The sequence below is a fragment of the Silurus meridionalis genome, chromosome 13 (genome assembly GCF_014805685.1).
Source record: "Silurus meridionalis isolate SWU-2019-XX chromosome 13, ASM1480568v1, whole genome shotgun sequence".
Classification (NCBI taxonomy): domain Eukaryota; kingdom Metazoa; phylum Chordata; class Actinopteri; order Siluriformes; family Siluridae; genus Silurus; species Silurus meridionalis.
Window position 1 is genome coordinate 4,166,389 of NC_060896.1, and position 21,859 is coordinate 4,188,247.

A 21,859-nucleotide genomic window follows, 5' to 3' on the forward strand; every position below is an offset into this window, starting at 1 on the left:
ACCCTTCTGTCTTTTCTCTCCATTTTCCTGTCTTTTCTCTCCACCTTCCTGTATTTTTGTCATCCTTCCTGCCTTTCTCTCAAACCTTCCTGTCTTTTCTCTCCACCTTCCTGTCTTTCTGTCTTTCTCTCCACCTTCCTGTCTTTCTCTCCACCTTCCTGTCTTTTCTCTCCACCTTCCTGTCTTTTCTCTCCACCTTCCTGTATTTTGGTCATCCTTTCTGTCTTTCCTCAAAACTTCCCATATTTCTGTCTTTTGTCAAACTTCCTGTATTTCTTTCTAATTTCCTGTCTTTCTGTCTTTCTTTTCTATCCTACTCTTTCTTGACACCTCTCTGTCTTTCTCTTTACCTTCCTGTTTTTCTTTCCACCTTCCTGCCTTTCTGTTGTTCTCTCCACCTTTCTGTATTTGTCTTTCACCTTACTGTTTTGTATTCTGTCCACCTTCCTGCCTTTTTGTCTATTTTTCTGTCTTTCTCTCCACCCTTCTGTCTTTGTGTTTTTTTTTTGTTTCCTCTCCACCTTTCTGACATTCTCCCCACCAGTTATATATGTTTACACTTATAAGAAGAAATATTTTTTTGTATTTAATCTTATTTAATTTCTGGTCTAAAGTTAAATCTGCAGGGTTTTTTTTCCACCATAAAACACTTTCAAAGATTTCAAGCACAATAAATCAACATGTAAAGACCAACCATTCTGTTCTTTTTTAGTTAATAGAAGCGTAATTATCCCTAAGTGAATTATTGCTGTATAACTGTCGCGTGTCATTTTTCCGCTTTTATTGCAATGCATTATGTAAACTATTCCAATTATTAAACAATTATCCATTGAAATGCAGTAATAAAGGCTCAGTGTGCTTTTAAAACCGTTTGTTTCGTGGAGTGTTTTAGTTCCTGTTCTAGTGTTCTTCCTCTCAACAGTCCCCACCTTCTTTTTATTTTTTATTTTTATTTTTTGAAAACAAAATGGACAATTTGTCATACTGACAACGTGACTAAACATTTTGACGATCTTGATGGCGAACAATGAAAAAAGGACGCGACATTCCGATGGCAATGAAATGTTCGTTAAAACAAATTAATAATTAGTGATTGAGTATCTACTGATTATTCCATTAATTAATCGAGCAATCCGATAAGAAGTACTTTTTCTTTATTAAAGAGCAACACTAAGTATACAAGAGAAAATGAGACGGGTCTCTTAAAATGAAAAAGTTGTTGAAAAATTTACATTTTTATTGCTGAAAGTACACAAGAATATCTGTGAAAATGAATTAAACTAAATTATTACATCACATTGTAAATAGAAAAATAGAAATATGTATTTCAAATTACTTAAAAAAAAAAAAAAAAAGATAAATGCACTTTACTGTGTTTTCCTTGTTTTAGTTTAAAATGATCCCAAACTTTTGAAACTTTCTGTCGTTTCCTTTGGCCTGAATCTTCTCTTCACCCCTCACTGTTTTCTCACGGTTCATCCATATTCTTCAGCGTCTTCTCTGGTACCTGTCCAGTGCGCTTCGAAATTTAGCAGGTGGTGCGTCAGTTATAATGGTCCGTGGGGAAACACAGTGCTCCTTGTGTAGTTAAATGGACTAACCGAAGCATCTTGTATTTGTTAGAATGTGCAGTTTTCGCAGTTTTCGAAAACGGTGACTAATTTTTAGTCATCGCCACGACATTCAAAAAGCCAGGAAGTAAATAATGGCAGGTGAAAATGACGTGTTGCTCATGCGCGGTACAGGGACGCACGCAATTCTTTTCAGACATTTCAGTGTGGATACGCACTTTTGGGAAACTGCTGAAAACAAAAGTGTGTGTTTTGTAGAGACACACACTTTGTTCAGGTACGTTTAAGCTGAAAGTGTCGTTTTGTGTTCGGTTTTGTGAACAGTGCCAAAAAACTTAACACCTGCACTTTAACATCCATTAAAGGTATGTAGGAAATCAAAGAGGCTTCATACAGAAAAGCAGCAAACAACATACATTGTGTCAGAGGGTCAGGATCAGCAGGTTTAACCTGTACCATTGAATGTATATGTGCGTATGTATACATGAGTGTGTGTGTGTGTGTGTGTGTGTGTGTGTGTGTGTGTGTGTGTGTGTGTGTGTGTGTGTGTGCCTGCATTGGGGGCGGGGGCACAGGTAACGATCTTTGATTGTTCGATAGCATGGAGTTTTCTTCTCGCCGTACCTAGCTGAAAAATGGAGCGCATTGTAGTCCACTAATAAGGGTGTAAACTTATATACACACAATAATTCTGTGAGGTATTTAAAGTATAAACCTTAAACACATGCTATACTCTGGTTCAATTCCAAAAACACCACACACACACACACACACACACACACACACACACACACACACACAAGATTTATTTTTTTCAGATATTACTTAAATACTTCTCAATTATCCCACTGCTGCGGATTTATATTAGCAAAGCAATGCTAATGTTATACTTTTCTAGCCCAATCACTTGCTTTTTGGTACATGTCAATATCAATACTGGTAACCGATAATAAGTAGCTTATATTGTTTAAATAAATAATTTTATTTAAACAATATAAGTGCTTTAGCTATTAGGATGGTGTTTCTGGTTAGCTAGCTGATTTGAATGAGATTAGCTAGCTAGGTTAGTTACCTTGAACGAGGCTTGTGTGATTTATCGCTTTTATCATGATGTTTGTACATGATTTTACACTGCTATTACCTCCAATCACGTTTGATTATACCAAATATCGGCTGTATGGACAAAAGTATTGGGACACCCGTCTTTTTCAGCAATATGCAGTACCTTAAAAGTTAGAGGCACACAGTTGTATGTTTTCTTTGGCTCTGCTTGGATACAAATTCCTCTTAACTTTAACAAGGAGACCCAAACCTGTTCCAGCACGACACAAAGTACACAAAAACAGCTCCATGAAGATAAACTTTACATCGGTTGGAATGGAGGATCCCCTGCTATAGAGCTCTGACCTTAACTCTATTGAGAACCTTTGGGATGTGCATCAGTACCTGGCTTTACTAACACCCTTATGGCTGAATAAACCTCACAAATCTACACAAAATCTAGTGGAAGAACTGAAGAGTTGGTGGAATTGTAAGAGCAGTTGGGGACTAAAAGTAGAATAGGATCTATTGATGTAAATGTATAATAAAATGAAGGAAATGAATCCATAGATTCTTTTTACCTGAGAAATAGTAAAAAACACAATATTTTCCTTGTGGATGATTGATAGCAACTGACGAATAGTGAACTGCTACTTGCACTGACTTTGTGGTTCGTTTTCTCACCTAGCTAGCGAGGGCTGCTCATCCTCGTGAATTCTAATGTTTAAGATGTTCTAAGGTCTTCTATAATGTCCTTTAGATGGTGTAGTTTCTCCTCTTGCTGTTCTCACAGATCATAGTTTGCTTGTTAATTGTAAAAACTATCTAGGTTTTGTTGTCTGTTCATTCAAGCAGAGAAACTCACCAGGTAACATAGCGTCACCTGGTATCTGGTGATGGTATCTGAGCACTCTATGAGAATGGAGAAAGTATGAGGATGGAGGCCTGGTTCTGATATGGTTATCAGTGTATCCTTGTGTTCGAATGCCTTTACTCCATACATATGATTTATACATATTGTTCAAGCAGATGCTTTCATCCAGGGTTGAGAAGATTGATGTCTGCGGTAAGTTGCTCCTTCAGCTGCTCTTCTCTCTGAAGGCAGCTGTCAAGTGTTTGTCCGAGTTACATTTCTCTCAAAGAAATAACTACTGATGTGGTTAATATGGACAGACCTATGAACTGAACATTTATAATCATGCTACACACACACACACACACACACACGGTTAATCATTTAACAAACAAGATAAATCGATTTCATAATGTTCACACAGGTGTGTGTGTGTCTGTGTGTGTGTCGTTAGATGAATGTAGAAATTCAGGACTGACAAAGGTGTTTTTTTTTTTTTTTACACAAGTAGTGCAAAGCTGTAAATATCAAAGTAGTACATGAAACACACTTTAGGTGTACAGGAATGTAATCCGCACCAGGACGGTGTGATATCACTTCCTTTAGTGTTTTCTTTGTCCCATAACACAGAAATTTGCCACCAAAAGCCATTTTCTATTTATTAAATAAATACCTTTTAACCCCTTTTAGTTACCCTTAATGTTGTGGAAGGTGTATGAAACCAGTGAGTTCCTGTTCTCACTTGTTATATACCTCCTCTTTCTATTCCTTCTACTCTGTCTCTCTTTCTCTAGCACTTAATAAAATCATATTCCTGAGCACTGGCACTGGAGACTCCTTCCATAAATGTTAAAACTGTACCAAATAAGGGCAAGATACTTGTCACATGAACATTACAGCACAGTGAAATTCTTTTTTCGCATATCCCAGCAATGTTAGGAAGCTAGGGTCAGCTATGATACGGCACCTCTGGAGCACTGAGGGTTAAGGGCCTTGCTGAGGTTTTCCAAGGGGGGCTTGGTGATACCGGGGCTTGAACCTCCGACCTTCCGATCAGTAACCCAGAAACTTAACCACTGAGTTACCACCTCCCTATTACGAATCAAGTTTACTTATAATCACGAATCTGTAGCTGTTACTAAATAGAAACATTTACATATTAGACTGAGTACATTTTTCAGGATGTTTTGAAAAATTCTACATTTGGCAGACGCCCTCGTCCAGAGCGACTTACATTTACAGTGGTCCCTCAGAGCTTGTGGGGTTACTTTCTAAGCAAGTTCCAAAAATCGGTGAATTTTTTACGCACCCCCGCAGCCCCTATCTCATTTATGCATCTGAGCAGTCGAGGCTTACGTGTTTACCAGTCCAGCACTGGCAACTTGGCTGTACTGAGGTTTATACTCGATTCTGATTCAATCAGAAGTCCAACATCTAAACCGATGTTCTACTGCTATGATATTAAATTGGTTATCGACCGGTCTGGAAACTTCTTGAGACGTGACCAAGGTTATGATGGTGGGGCTCCAAACGCATGCATGTAAATTGGATTTAAATTCGGAGCAGGAGTAACTCCGACATTTGCATGCACTCTACTGTGGTTTTATTTCCGCCCTGATCAGCCGTGCGGGTGTTTTCTTCCTCAGAATCTAAATTACCAACTGTTTTTTTTTTTTCTTTTCCTCTTTAAGCCAACTCTGATATTCTTGTATAAATGATGAATGGATCTGCAGACAAAATCTGCAACTAAATTTGGCCCAACTGTGAACTTTTCCGGAGGATATTCATTGTCTGTAATGTCTACACAAAAATATCCTGAATATAATTAGTGTAGAATTTCCCTATTCTACAATTACAAAAAAAAAGTTTTATTACATTTATTTCTAGATTTTTTATTGGAAGATTATTTGCTTTTTCCAAAGAAAAAGAATGCGGTTTTGTTACCACAAAGCTGAAGGATGTCTTTGAAAGCGGTAGCATGACATTTTCTCTTCACATAAACTGAGACCCAAACCTGTTCCATGACAATGTCCCTGTGCACAAAGTCTGCTCTATTAACATACTCTTTACATGGGTTGGAGTGGAAGATGTCCTTCTACAGAGCTCTGATTTCAACACTATTGATCACCTTTGGGAGGAATGTGAACTCTGACTACACCCCAGGGCTCCTCACCTCACCTACATCAGTACTTGACTTTTACCAACATCGTTGTGTTTGAATGAGTCTAACATAAATCTCCAAAATTTAGTGCAACATCTTCCCAGAAGAGTGAAGGTCATTGTATCAGCAAATGGGAAATAAATATGGCATGGGATGTTTAAAAATAAGCACATAGCAATCTTATAATCGGGTGTCCACAAACGTTTGTTTATATAGTGCTGTTGCCTAATTATTCAACATGATTGCATGAGGGTGTTTTAATGCATTCTTTCAGGTTTGTAGACAAAACAATGTGCCAGAAACGTATGGAGGTATTTATGTTGCAAAACCTGATTTGAGAAAGCGAAGGAAAAAAAAATCTTGACTTGTGTTTTTATGAATGTGGTAAAATTAAAAACTGATGTTGAAATGTTTTATATAAGTTTTATATTTGAAATTCCAGGCAAAAAGGTTAATAAACCTTCATGATTTGAGGTTTGGCGATTTGTGACCGATGAAAAGAGCTTATTTTTAGCATTCACTAAACCGCTATTGCATACCAAATGACCTCCACTCTTCTAGGAAGATGTTGCAGCTGACTTTTGTGGAGATTTGTGATCATTCACACAAGGGTGTTGCTAAAATCAGGTACTGATGAAGGTGAGATGTGGAAGACTGATCTGTGTTTATATTTATCCCAAAGGGGTTCAATAGAATTTAAGTCAAAGCTCTACAGCAGGCCACTCAAGATCTTCCTCTCTGACCCATGTTAAACATATTTTAATGGAGCTGGCTTTGTACACAGGGACATCGTCATGCTGGAACAGGTTTGGGTCTCCTAGTTCCTAGGAAAATTTCATGCTACCACATCCATAGACATTTTATACAACTGAATTGTCTGCCTCCAAATTTGTGGTAACAGTCAAAAGTGAGGTGTTCCAATACTTTTGATATTGCATATTGTTACATCATTACAGCTCCAGCATAAGTTTGTGTGTGGAGTTAGAATGCGAACGAATTATTTGTTCATTAATTCATTCATTTATTTGAAGTTATTTAGCGTTTGCGCTCGAGCACAGGACCCTGGTGGTCCTGTGCTCTAAAATAGCATGCATCTTAATCTTGGGAAATTTATCATAAGTTAATGGTATTCATTTACTTGATTTGTAGGACGTCGCAATTCAGACTAAACGTTCAACATCACAAAACTCCTGAAGCCGTGCGACTTTGACCAGACTTAAGTGTCCATAGATAATATGATTATTTAACATAAGAATAAATGCTAGCTTGCTTAAATAATGATTTAATAAATAAAGGATGATGATGATGATGATGATGATGTAACAGCAGGGATTGAAAAGTGTACATTTGTCCGTCCTGAAGACTTTCTGGAGATGGAAAATATTCCTCTGGTGACTGTTACACAGCACCGACTCTGGAGACTCCTTCCATAATCCTTTGTTAAAATTGAGCCGTTTCGAATCTGTTTATAAGATTGTTCTATCACTCTCTCTTTCTTTTCTCAATCTGTTTCTCGCTCTTTCAAGATTCAAAGGTGGCTTTATTGGTATGACAAATATGGACATTCGTATTGTCCAAGCATAGAACATACAGACACATAACAGAAATAACAGTCAGTCAAAAATAATAAACTATAATAATAATAATATTATACTAAAATATAACCATAATAACAATATAATAAATAAAAAAAAAACTAAAAGGAATAGTTACAATAAATAAATAAAATAAGAAGATTAAATGTATATACATTTCTCTCTTTTCTCAATCTGTTTCTCGCTCTCACACTTTTATATCCCCCTCTAACTTCGAGTCTCTCTATCTCTATCACTCTCTATCTCTCTCTCTCTTTCTCTCTCTCTCTCTATTCTAATTTCTCACTCATTGTCTCTCTCTTTCCTCTTTCTCTCTCTTTTCCACACTCTCTTGCATTCTCTTTCATGTTCTCTCTCTCTCTCTCTCTCTCTCTCTCTCTCTCTCACTGTTTTTCTCTGTTTGTCACAATCTTTCTTTTCTCAGTCTGCTTCTTGTCCCCTACCTTCTTTCTGTTCCTGTTCTCTTTCACTTCTCTGTCTCTTGTTCTCTCATAGTTTCCTTTTCCTCTCTCTCTCTCTCTCTCTTTTCTCACATTCTCTCTCTCATTTTGTTTTCTATTTCTCAAATTCTCTCTCTCTCTCTCTCTCTCTCACATTCTTACTTTTTGGGTTTCTCTTTTTCTCTCTTTATATATATATATATGTGTGTGTGTGTATGTATGTATGTATGTATGTATGTGTGATTGATATATATATATATGTATATATATATATATATATATATATATATATATATATATATATATATATATATATATATATATATATATATGTATGTATGTGTACTGTAGGTATGTATATGTATTGTGTACATGTGTCGAGGTGTGTGCATATGCATTTCTTAGTGTGGGTTGGAATTATGTAACTAAGTGTGCGTGCGTGCGTGCGTGTGTGTGAGCAAATGTGCCTTTTGAATGTGTGGTTTTTCATATGTGAATCTGTATATGCATGTCTTAAGGTATATTTTTATTATGTAAGTGAGTGAGAGTTCTTATGGACACACACACACACACACACACACACACACACACACACACACACATACATTTATATATGAATGATTATGTAATGTGTCTGTCTGACTGTCTATAAAATCAGTAGTTCTGGTACTTGCTGATGTAAGTAGAGTAAAAACAGGATCACGTGTGATTTGCTGTGCTAAATGATGAAGGACGTGATGGAGACACTTTACTGTCCTCACTGTGTGTGTGTGTGTGTGTGTGTGTGTGTGTGTGTGTGTGTGTGTGTGTGTGTGTGTGTGTGTGTGTGCATGCGTGCAGAATGCCACTACTTACTAATCCGTGTTTATGAAAGCGATATGATACTTGTCAGATGATACACTGCTGCAGGTGAATTAGACACAGAGACACACACACACACACACACACACACACACACACACACACACAGAGGAATGCAGTCTTTATGTTCATGTCTTGCTAACAAAAAGCTGTTCACTTTTCTCACTATATGATTCATTGTGTGCGTGTGTGTGTGAGCAAATGTGCCTTTTGAATGTGTGGTTTTCATATGTGAATCTGTATATGCATGTCTTAAGGTATATTTTTATTATGTAAGTGAGTGAGAGTTCTTATGGACACACACACACACACACACACACACACACACACACACATACATTTATATATGAATGATTATGTAATGTGTCTGTCTGACTGTCTATAAAATCAGTAGTTCTGGTACTTGCTGATGTAAGTAGAGTAAAAACAGGATCACGTGTGATTTGCTGTGCTAAATGATGAAGGACGTGATGGAGACACTTTACTGTCCTCACTGTGTGTGTGTGTGTGTGTGTGTGTGTGTGTGTGTGTGTGTGTGTGTGTGTGTGTGTGTGTGTGTGCATGCGTGCAGAATGCCACTACTTACTAATCCGTGTTTATGAAAGCGATATGATACTTGTCAGATGATACACTGCTGCAGGTGAATTAGACACAGAGACACACACACACACACACACACACACACACACACACACACAGAGGAATGCAGTCTTTATGTTCATGTCTTGCTAACAAAAAGCTGTTCACTTTTCTCACTATATGATTCATTGTGTGCGTGTGTGGGTGTGTGGGTGTGTATATGTATGTGTGTGTGTGTTTGATGTGTTATAATATGTGGAACATTTCCCCTAATGCACATGTTCTACTGTGCATTTTTACAGACTGCATTATCTGCCTGCATGTTCACTCACACACACACACACACAAGCACACACGCACACACAAAAACACACAAGTGTGTGATGATCGTACAAGCCTGAAAGACAACAGCAGAATTTTCACGGGATGTGTAAAACATTTCCCTGTTCAGGACCTGAGAGACACTTCTGTCTGCTTTTGTCTTTCATTCACATTCTCTCTCTCTCTCTTTTTCTCTCTCTCTCCTCTCTTTCTCTCCCTCTCTTTTTCTCTCTGTCTCTCTCTCTCTCTCTCTCGCCTTTTTCTACGACTGCACCAGCAAATCGCTAATTTCTTTTCCAAATTAAAGTAAAATCCAACACACGTAAAAACAAACACACACTTGCAAATCGACATATGACTCCCACTGTCCAATCAAACAAAGTCTTTCATTCATGTCACGTACACACACACACACACACACACACACACTGAAGTCTGACGCCTTCTTTGATATCCAGAGCATGAGCAATGCTGTGATGTTTGCTACAAGAGGTAGATTTTAGATAGCCAGGTAATGTCATATATTCTGACTTTAAGTTCTGTCGAAATGTCATAATGACGAGGAGAACGCGATCTGTGTAGCTGTGGGGTTTTTTAATGCACACACCCACAAGTTGGAAAGTCGAGGTTATTGGGGGGAAAACGCTGAGATGTAATTAGGGCAATACATAAGAAATTTCTTGTGCGATTATCTCATCGTTCTGATCATTCTGACAGAAGGAATTAAATCGCCTGTTTAAATAGAATGTAGCTTATTTTGACTAACAATGATGTGACAATGCGACTCATGTTATCTGTGTGTAGAAATAAAGTTTGCATTTTATTTACAGAAAAATATTTGTTCAGTAACAGGAAAAACTGCACACGTGTGCGTGAAAACTTGTAAGTAATCCAACATTGTGGGTGTCTGTGAGGAAAATATGCATTGTGTGCAGTTTAATGACTATAAGGATTAGCAATTAAGCTGAAAGTTTAGGGAGGAGATTTGCTGACAGGCATTCAAACAACATTCACTTAATATCTGAATTATCTTTGTTATTCCTTACACACACACACACACACACACACACACACACACACACACACACACACACACACACACACAAAACACGCACACAGATTTCTCTTTGCTTTTTTTTGAGGGGAAAATACGGATTTATTGTCTTGTGAAGACCCGCAAAATGTCCCCAGAATCACAAACCTGTAATGCGTGTTTTATCCTTCTCTGCTAGCCGTTGTTGTTGACTGATTAACACGTACCGTTCACGTGAACAAATGGCTGCTCAGTGTAGTTCTGAAATTAATTAAAAAGCAATAATGGGTGGAGAAAAAAAAACAAGTAGAATAAAAAAAAATTTGCAAATAATTCCGTATAGAATAATATATATATATATATATATATATATATATATATATATATATATATATATATATATATATATATATATATATATATATAATATATAAAAATTCTGTCAAAATTAACGGTTAAATAATGCGTTAACGAAAATTAATTTTAACGGCACGAATTTTATAATTTCATATTTTGCCATGTTTCCACACGGACGGTTTTAATTGCCGGATAGTGGCTTCACTATTAATAAACATACATTTGCATAAAGGATTCATATTTGTCCATGCTAATGTTGATTAGACTATTAAAAACTTGAAGCATATAAAATTACGTTGCCATTAATTGCGATTGAATATTTTAATCTTTGTGTCTGAAGATTTGTGGAGATTTATTCAGCCACATGAGTGTTAGTAACGTCAGGTACTGATGTAGGTGAGGTGAGGAGGCCTAGGAGGCAGTCAGCGTTCACATTGATTATTGTTCAATAGGTTTAAGGTCAGAGCTCATCTTCCAACCCATATAAAGCATATCTTCATGGAGCTGGCTTTGTGCAGAGGAGCATTGCCATGCTGGAACAGGTTTGAGTCTCCTAGAAAAATTTCATGCTAAAACGCATCTAAAGACTCGACTCGACTTGCGTGCCTCTATGTTTCTAGAAACAGTTTGTGGAAGAACCACATATGGCTGGAAATCTTAGGCGTCCCAATACTTTTGTGTGTATATAATGTATGCAGGTATTAATAATCAAAAAGCACATCAGGAGTTTCCTCCTGTGAGCAGAGACATGGTTTTGTCTTTAGAACAATGTGGCATTCAGCTCATATCACATCACGCCAACGATTGCACATACTCACGTATTGAATCCGAGCAGGACACGAATGTTTTTTCACGAAAACCTTCTTGCGTAAACGCTTGTACGAGGGCCGGATCCGTTTTCGAACACGTCGTGAAAAATGAGGCCTGTTGTGAGACAAACGTGTTTCTGTGGTGCGAAATGTAAAGATAAAGATCGTCCGAGTGATTGTTATGTTGTGGTTCACAATGAGGATGTGAGTCCTAACATGTTCCTGCCCACATTATATAATGCAGAAAGGCATACCTGATCGTGTGTGCGTCTGTGTGTGACATGTTAACTTGTGTGCAGTGTTCAGGAATTAATGTACAACAGCTCAGTGTGTGTGGTTTTGCTGAATATTATGAAAGCGCTATAACCACCTGTTGTGTATTATGCTACAAAACCACCCAGAAAAACTATTAAATCCGTTTTTTTTGTAGTCTGTAACTCTTGAGTGTGTGTGCGTTGATGTATGTTTATGTATGTTATCCTCTTTCTCTCTGTCTTTCCTAAACACTAGGTTTGTCTCTCTCACTGTATGTATAAGTCCGCCCGTCTCTCTGTCTCTATTCAGGGTCTGTATTTCTTTGTGTATCTCTCTCCATCTCTGTCCTGTCTCTATGTAGCTGTCTGTTTATCTCTTTGTCTCGATCTCTTTCTGTGTGTATCTTTCTCTAGATTTGCCTCTATTTGTCTGTCTCTTTCTCTCTCTCACACTTCCTGTTTAAATATGCTTTCTCTCTCTCTCTCTTCATGTTGTTTGTGTAATCCCGAAGAGAAAAGTCGGTTCCTGTTATCACTTACGCCTTTAAACAGTGCTCTTTCTCTCCGTCATTCTCTTTCTGTCTCTACAGTTTCTTCTACTGCTAAACGATTAATCGTATCGCGAGGAATAAGTGTCCACATACACTTATTTGTTTAATTCAATCACAACGCTTGCCGTCATATAATCACACAAGCTGACGGCAAGCGTTGCGATTGAAATCACGCCGGGACACACACCCACATCTTTCCTCGACGCCACACTTGCGGTTTTTGGCGCACCTTCGCCTGTCATCCTCTGCTTTCCCAAACACATCCCCATACACTCTATCAGACTCTGACTGCTCTCTCTCTCTCTTTCTCTCTCTGGTGTCTGTTACATCCCACGTAAACAGGGCCATTTTTAGCCTTTTGGAACCCTGGGCAAGATTCCTATTGTCACCCCCCCCACCACAATGCTCCACTCCCACACCATACAAATCATTAGTGATCTTCCATTACAAATTTTGAACACATTTAATAATAATGATTGCATAATTGTAAACACATACTGTATCTTAAAAACTGGTAAATAATGAAAAATTGCCTGTGGCAGGAGGTTTCCTGTTTGTTTGGAAAAATGTTTCAAATGTCTTATTTTTGTGAAAATTTCATGTTTACATTAATGCAAATGTTATTTCATTTTGCAAAAAAAAAAAATAGTTTTACAAATACACATTTCAGCATCATTACTAATGTGTGCAATTTCCTTGATAACCAATCAAGTGGACTCATGAAACCTTTTATTATATCGCAATCTCAATATCGCAATATTGACCACAATAATCGCAACATGAGATTTTTCCCAAATCGTGACGCCCTGCTTTCTACGCATTTTTGCATTTCTAATAAAAAAAAGTATGGAATTTGATTTAAGTGATTTCCAGGTCCGGATTAGAATGTACAAAAGAACACAGAGTAATGAAAAATATGTCTGAAAACGTTCACGTTTCTGTACTGCGCAAAAGCGAAACGTAAGCCGATTCATTTCCGCACAGCTTTTTGAAAATAAATTTGTTTTAGCTTTTTCAAAAAGTTAAGTTTTCATTGACTGAAGGCCAAAACTGAGAGAAAAATATGCATTAAAAAGGAAAATGTTTTCACTGTGGACTAAAGGACTTGTTAATGGACTTTAGTTGTGTGTTGTAGTTTCTTGCTGAATTGCACATGAACAACCTTCTCTTTCTGTAGGATTGAAGGTTTACAGTTTAAATGTATGATTAATAAATTATGAAAATTACACTGTTTTAGAATTCAGTTTTTAATAAAATGCTGTACATCGATTGTGGGTTGGTGTTAATTCGTATGAGTTGCAGTAACTACAACCTTCTGGCAATTATTTCATAATATCGTAGCAAACAACAGAGATTCTGACTAAAATCATTATTTTAGATGTTAAATATGGCCTTCAAAGTCTTTTAACTTCACTCTATAAACAGGAAGAGAACTACTCAGAAGACTACCCCAGGTTGCTATGTTGAAATTTCATACTGAGGGGATGATTTTCTGTGACATTTGCCGATTGTAGGAAGGGAATTCCGAGTCGCGGATCAGCCTCGAGCTGTGGGAGTGCGAGAGCGTGATCGGAACGAGGCGGCGCCGTCTGCACGTGCGCCTACACGTTAATGTCGACACACTGAGCTAACAGTGGGTCAGCAGACAGCCAGGGGCACAACAAAGCACAAACAAATACTCTGAACATTCCTGCACTGACCACCGTTTTTCTACCAGACGAGACGAGACACGTCTCAGATCTCTTACGATTTCCCACGCACGTGTTTCTGCTCCACGAGCAACCGTTTTGCACTCTGGGAAATGAATACTTCAAAGATGAGAGCAAGAAAGAGAGACAAACAGTCAGAAAGACTTGGACTGAAAGCCAGAGAGGGACAGAAAAAGTGAGACAGAGACTGAGAAAGTAATGGATTGAGTATGAGAAATGTGAAAGAGAGAACTGGGAGAGGGAGAGAGAGATGGAGGTTGACAGGAAAGTGTGAGCATGAGACAGAAGAAAAAGAGAGAGCAAGAGATCGACAGACACGAGAAAAAGAGAACGATTGACAGGCAGAGAAGAAAAAGAGAGAGAGACAGAAAAGAGAGTCAGCGAAAGACAGATGGAGAAGATAAAAGGGGGAGAGAGACAGACAGAGGTGACAGTAAGCAAATGACAGAAAGAGAAGAAAAGAGAGCAAGAGACAGACAGAGAAGACAATGATTATGAGAGACAGGTAGAGAGGAATAAGAAACAGAGCGAGAGACCGACAGAGAAGAGAAAGAGATTGTGAGAGAAAGGCAGAGAAGAATAGGAGAGTGGGTGAGAGCGAGATAGACAGAGAAGACAATGATTGTGAGAGACAGGTAGAAAGGAATAGGAGAGTGGTGAGAGCGAGACAGACAGAAAAGAGAGATTGAGAGAGACAGACACAGAAAGAATTAAAGAAAGAGTAAGAGAGAGACAGAGAAGAGAAAGAGGGTGACAGAAAGAGAAGAAAAAGAAAGTATGAGATACAGTTTGAATACTGTAAGAAAGGCAGACACAGAAGAGAGAAATCATGCAACTGTTGTGTGTAAAAAAGTGTGGGGGTAAATTAATGATTGATTGAAAAGCAAATAAACGATAGTCTGAATTAGTTTTTTTACATTGTGTTGTAGTGTTCAGTGTTTAAAAAATTTGATAGAGAGAGAGAGAGAGAGAGAGAGAGAGAGAAAGAGAAACCCCTAAGGAAAAAGGTGTGTCTGAGATTTTCTCGATTTAGACGCATGTTGCTTTGACAGTAATTTTGCGTACTACTGCTCATTTTAATTCTGATTTGTGTACTGTCTGGCTTTTCTGACTGCTGATTTAAATCCGATTTCAGCTCCCTGCGTCCACCTGTACAGTCACGTCATCACAGCATGCAACACCCATTATCTCCCTTACATTGTCTCACCCTCACATCATCTCCCTTACATTGTCTCACCCTCACATCATCTCCCTCAAATTGTCTCCCTCACGTCTTCTCTCTTACATTGTCTCACCCTAACATCATCTCCCTCAGGTCTCCCTCTCGTCATCTCCCTCACCCCATCTCCCTCACTGTCTCACCCTCACCCCATCTCCCTTACATTGTCTAACCTCACGTCATCTCCTCACCCCATCTCCCTCACTGTCTCACCCTCACCCCATCTCCTTACATTGTCTCACCCTCACGTCATCTCCCTCACATTCTCACCCTCACATCTCTCCCTCACATCAACCCAGTCACATCATCTCCCTCATGTCATCTCCCTTACATTGTCTCTCCCTCACATTGTCCCACCCTCACATCATTTCCCTCATGTCCTCCCTCTCACATTGTCTCACCCTCAGGTCTCCCTTAAGTCATCTCCCTCACTGTCTCACCGTCACCTCATCTCCCTTACATTGTCTCACCCTCACGTCATCACATCACATGATAAACAGATGTCATCTCTCACATTCTCATGCCATGTCTCTCACGGCAACACCCTCACATTGTCTCACTATTACATCATCACTCTACTGTTGTCTTACCCTTACGTCATCACCATCATGTCATCTTACCATTATATTGTCTCACTCTTTTACAGTCTCACTCTAATATCATCTCCCAAACATCATTATTCTCAACTCGTCTCACTCTTGCATTATGTCCCACGCAGCAGCACTCATGTTACCCTTACATTGTCTTACCCTCGTGTCCTCTCACTCTCTTTATCTCCTTTGCATGCTCACTTTTATGCCGTCTACCTGTACATTGTCTCATTTTCACATGATCTATTTATCTATTCACTCTGCCATCGTCTCACCTTCACATCTCTCTCTCGCTTTCTCCTATGCATATACTTACACTCACTGTCGTCTCACCTTCACATTGTCTCACTCTGGCATTTCCTACGTATAATTTAACTCTTCTTCGTCTCACTTTTGTGTCTCTGCCATGTTTATCCCTCACATCTCACCTTCATATCATCACTCTCGCGTCGTCTCACCCTCTCATCAACCTTTTATTTCTCTCAATGTCTCGTCATCTCACCCTTTTATTTCACTCTCACACCATCTCCCTCACGACTCTTCATGTCCATGCAGGTCTCTGAGCTCTCTGGTTTTGAGATGTCTGTCGCAGAGTCATGAACTTTGATGATGCCGTTTGTGTGTTTTTGTTTAATCGAGCAGTATTGATCACTTTGTAGTCCTGTTGTTTACCGTGTGTGTGTGTGTGTGTGTGTGTGTGTGTGTGTGTGTGTGTGTGTGTGCGCTCGCACTCTTGTTTGCTCGGGTTTAGTAGGTAATGCATGACCTGTGGATTTATGGAACATCAAACCATAGAATGGGATTAAAGATTAACTCTGTAGATATCAGCATATGGTTCTGAGGTCGGGTTAATGCAGGTTGCTGTTTCTCAATCATGCCGCTGTAGACCTTCTGCCCTGCACGCGTCAGTGATCACAGTTGGAGAAAGATCAGGCTGGTGCGCTATACTGTGTCCATCAGACACTTTTCACAAGGTATTACTCTCACATGCTCCTGCTTTTATTCTGGTGGTGTTCCTCGAGATAGTTTGTTCTAGTTCTCGAACAGCGCAGGCCATGAAGCCATTTATCTCCTCCCCCGCCCCATTTAATCCCGTAAAAGAACACCTTCTCATCCCCTGATCTTGTATAAAGAAAGAATAATGATAATGCATTAGGAATTACAATAACAGTGTGTGTTCCTGCAGAAACTTTTAAAAGATAACATGAGTTTTATCCTGTTGTTTCATTTAAAGTTTAAATCTGGACTACTGTCATATCCATACCCATCACTTTCTGTTTTATTATTTACCGTAATTTCCGGACTATAAAGCGCACCCATGTATAAAGCGCACCCACTGAATTTGACGACGATTTTTATTTTAAACATAAATAAGCCGCACCTGTCTACGTTGAAACTAATGAACTTTACACAGGCTTTAATGAAAGACAGTGTCTGTTACACGGTGTAACGGGTGAAATATTTTGTGGCTCCTTTAAGAGCATAGCGGTATTTTGGGAATAGCCTGCCGCCACATTTTTCCGGTATTACTGCATGTGTGCAAGACCGAGGATTATGTCCTTATTATTTTCTGATGCTCATTTCAAGTTTCTTTGACTAACCCGTAACGCTGTTGCCAAGAAAAATAAAAAAGCACAAGTTTTGGAAACCTGTCTGTGCTTATATGATTTCTGTTGTAACTGGAGTTAGCGAGCTCTCCCTTCACCCAGACTCAACGCGCTACAACGGCTTGTATCTAAACAGTAGCCGAACAAGAAAGTCATTGTTCACTGTCTTCCTCCTTCCTTTCACAACTATTTCTCTCGAGAGTTTTTCGTTTGGCATCGTCGTGCGTTTAAGAAAAACGTTTTTTCTCCCGATGCCATGAAGCTCAGAACACAGGTGAGGTGCGTTTTTTCGTTTCCGTTCGGAAATTTCATTGGTCTAATGTTATGGGTCTCAGTTTTTTGGCTTGAAGTTTGTGAAACCGGGAAAAATTCATATATTAGCCGCTTCGTTGTTTAAGCCACGTTGTTCAAAACGTGGGAAAAAAGTAGCGGCTTATAGTCTGAAAAATACGGTATATATTATATGTATATATTTTGTATACATATGTTTCATACATTAGATTTAATACTAATACTTTTATACTTAATATATTTTATCTATACATATTTTGTATATTCTATTTCTAGTATTGAACAGTCGTAAAACAGCATTTCACTGCAAGTCTTTCTGTGTATGAATGTGTATGTGACATAAGATTTGTAATTGTTTTTCATGCAGGAAAAATTCAGCAAAATTATGTTTTGTATATTTATCAGTTTAATTAGGATTTTTTTATTTATTTTTTACTGGTATTTTCTAATAATGACTTAAATCTCTAATGAGCCAAATCGATATATTGATTATTATATTTAGTTTAACTTTTTTTATAATAATAATGAATGTATTTCAAGCCCCACCTGTCCTCAATCACCCCAAAAATTATAATGAAATACTTCAAGTACTTTATTGAAATATCATTTCTAAATTAAATAACCTCAAATAGCATCAAGTTCAAAAATAGAGAATAAAAGGTCCCTGCCTCTGCTATAACCGTAGCTAGCAGCAATTAAAAACAACCTGTAGCTTTCTTTGGGTTTGTGACGTGCCTCGATAATAAAAACAGCATACAAACACTACTTGTTTCTCCATAACTCAATAAGTTTCTCTTCTTGCTGTACTGTAAACCGGACTCATTCTCCCTGAGGTGGTTTGAAGTTATCGTGCTAATTCCCTCATCAGGTTCTGCGCTCCTGTTTGCTTTTGGTTTGACGTCGTTGTCAAAGTCACACTGCAGGAAAGTGTCTGAAATCTTCTGCCAGATTTTCATCAGAGGAAAGAAATGATCGGCTATTGGTGAACAAACCAGTGATCACAGAATACAGATCTTAGCCTACGATTATAGGGATCTTTTAGGATTTTCAGAATTTGTCTGAGACAATCAAATCGTGGCCAAAACTGCACAATGTGCACCTGGCATAAGGCTTTGGGTTACTGATTTAAAGGTCAGGGGTTCAAGTATTGCCAAGCTGCCATTCTTGGGCCCTTGAGCAAGGCCCTTAACCCTCTGTGCTCCAGGGGAGCTGTATCATGGCTCACCCTGCGCTCAGACCCCTGTTTTCTCACATCGCTGGGATGTGCAAAAAATATAATGTGAAGAGAAAATGTGCTGTAATGTACATATGAGAACTAAACCCTCTTCACCGCTTTACATCCTTTTTCTCTGCTTCTTTACCTCTTTTTATATGGAGAAATATTGAGGAAGGAAACATGTATTGTGAAAAAAGTGCTCTGTGTCTCATCACCGCTGGGTTTCTTTTGCTTTTGGGAGAAAGGTGACATCTTAACCTCTATACTTCTATCAACACACACACACACACACACACAAACAAAGCAAATACTCACACACACACCCAGGCCCTACACATAAACGCTGAATACTTCCCTTAAACATCTGGTGGTGAGATGGAAATGAGTTAACCAAATGCATAGGTACTTAATGTATGCCTTTGAAATGTCTTTGCTGTGTCACCCTTATGACCTCTGTCGCACGACGTCCCCGTGTATGTATGTATGTATGCGTGTGTGTGTGTGTGTGTGTGTGTGTGTGTGTGTGTGTGTGTGTGTGTTCGATCAGTTCACTGAATTTTAAGACACCACGCTCTCTGGCTGCTCGCACCTCTGTTTTTGTTCCCAAGGCTTTTACGGTTTCCTCGGCAGACTGACATTCCTGTCCGGAACATTCCACCGACCTAAAGCCCTTATTTACGCAGCCGTTGGTCACCCCCATGAGCCTTGTGTGTGTGTGTGTGTGTGTGTGTGAGAGACAGAGAGACAGAGTTTGTATTAGCGCCCCATCTGTCCCCCAGCCCGTGAACTTGACTTGCCAGTGCAGCTGTTTTGGGTCGAGGTGTGTGTGTGTGTGTGTGTGTGTGTGTGTGTGTGTGTGTGTGTGTGTGTTGGGGTTTGCTAAAATGCAGCTGGATGGGGGAGGGATGGCAGGATAAAGAGGGAGGAGGTGGAGGTAGATAAATGAGGAGGTGTAGCACAGATGGCCTCTAGTTGTGTGGGGGTTAAATGGGTGGACAACTTTATTTACCATTTCCTGGGAAGAGACACCTGTAAGAGGGGCCTCAAGTGTGGTGTTTTTCTGTCTGTCTGTTTGTGTGTGTGTGTGTGTGTGTGTGTGTGTGTGTGTGTGTGTGTGTGTGTGTGTGTGTGTGTGTGTTTAGCTTTTTTTCAACAGTCCAGTTGTGAATACATCCTTCAGAATGGCCCGATTTGTGCCTTAATGTTTCTCCAACACACAACACTCCAAAACAAAATGGCTTCCTGTTCGCTATACTGTATATATTGTGCGAACCACTTACGGTAAACTATGACGCCACGACCGTAGCACCTGCTTAACGCGATACGTATTCAAAAGACGTCCGTTTGCGTTTGTCACTCATCAGTGCCCCATACATTCATATCACTTAAGCGCTCATGAATATTTTATTATCACAGGCATGCATTATTAAAAAAGTGAAGCTAAAGTAATCCCAGACGTTCACAGATGACTTCTGATGAAAAATAGGAAATCGGGAAATGTGCAAATGCCATTTTGCATAACTTTCAACACAAGCTCAAGTGGTTAGGGAAGACGTCAGGGTCCACGCAGCTCGGCTCACCGATCCGACATGCAGCTTTTCACGCTTTACATGTGAAAGAAGAGGCAGTTTAACAGTCATGACCGATCACTAGCTAGTTGACGACTAGCTATTAGAGCACAGGAAAGCTGCTGTCTGCCTTTTTTTGCATAAATTTGCTCAAAAGAAGGAAGATGACTCTGCAAGGATCCCGAGCCATCTCGAGATGCACCAATTCCAGACATTGGACTTGAAATAGCTTTCCTCATATGCTGTGTCTCCCTCATTGAACATTGAGAATGGAGAAATCCATAATGATCTCGGATGTTGAGCTAATTTCCGAGTTGCTCAGGAGCTCCTGGTTCCACAACTCCAACAGAGTGTATAATATTGTAAAAAGGACATTACTCATAATCACACACGCTGGTGTTCATGATATTTCTCACTCTCCGGTCTCTGTAATGTTTTAATGATTAATAATCACACTCTTGGTGTGACCCAGGTGAGAATTGGTCCTAAAAATGAGTCCGTTTCTTCCTCCTACCATCTGAAGGAGTTTTTCCAGACCTGTGCCAATTCTTACGTTCTGTAAAGCTGCATTGTTAAAAAAAATACAGTTGAATTACGTTGAATAATTGCCAAGCGTCTCTATGATCGAATGGGAGAGTGCGAAAGAGAGAACGCCCCTCCCTCATGGAGAGCATGAACATGTTTTCTCCCTTATCTCCAGCCCCAGAATGGAGATGGCATTGTTCGTTTTTTGTTCCACCTCATTGTGTTGTGTTATTGATGGACATGCAGAGAAACAGTCTGGTTGCAACCCGTCAAAATTCTGGAGCTTGTGGCCAGAAAAGTGGGGGGAAAAAAAACATAGATGAGACCGAAACTAGGTTTATATCTTATACTGAATTAGTGAAATAGACCAGTGAGATTTGGTGCACTTTCAGTTTTTGAATTGTGTGTTTAGGATTAAATGTGAGGCAAAATGAGTATAGACAATAAAATGATATAATATAATGATATAATACATAGGGAGGTGATAGCTTAGTGGTTAAGGCATTTGGATCTGATGGTCTTGAGTTCAAATCCCATCCACACCAAGCTGATATTCTTGGGCCCCTGAACAAGGCCCTTAAACCCCATAGCTGCTTAGTTGTATGAATGAGATAATGGCAAGTTGCTCTGGAAAAGGGCGTCTGCCAAAATGTTATAAATCTAATACCTGATGATGAAGGCAATGTGAACTGATGGTGGGAATAAGGA

At 39.1% G+C, this 21,859-nt stretch overlaps 1 protein-coding gene across 2 annotated transcripts in view; it reads left to right on the forward strand.

Annotated features, from left to right (window-relative positions):
- Positions 1-21,859, forward strand: part of LOC124395645 (AT-rich interactive domain-containing protein 3B-like) — a 61,843-nt gene that overhangs the window by 12,128 nt on the left and 27,856 nt on the right. The gene's annotated exons all lie outside the window — the stretch shown is intronic.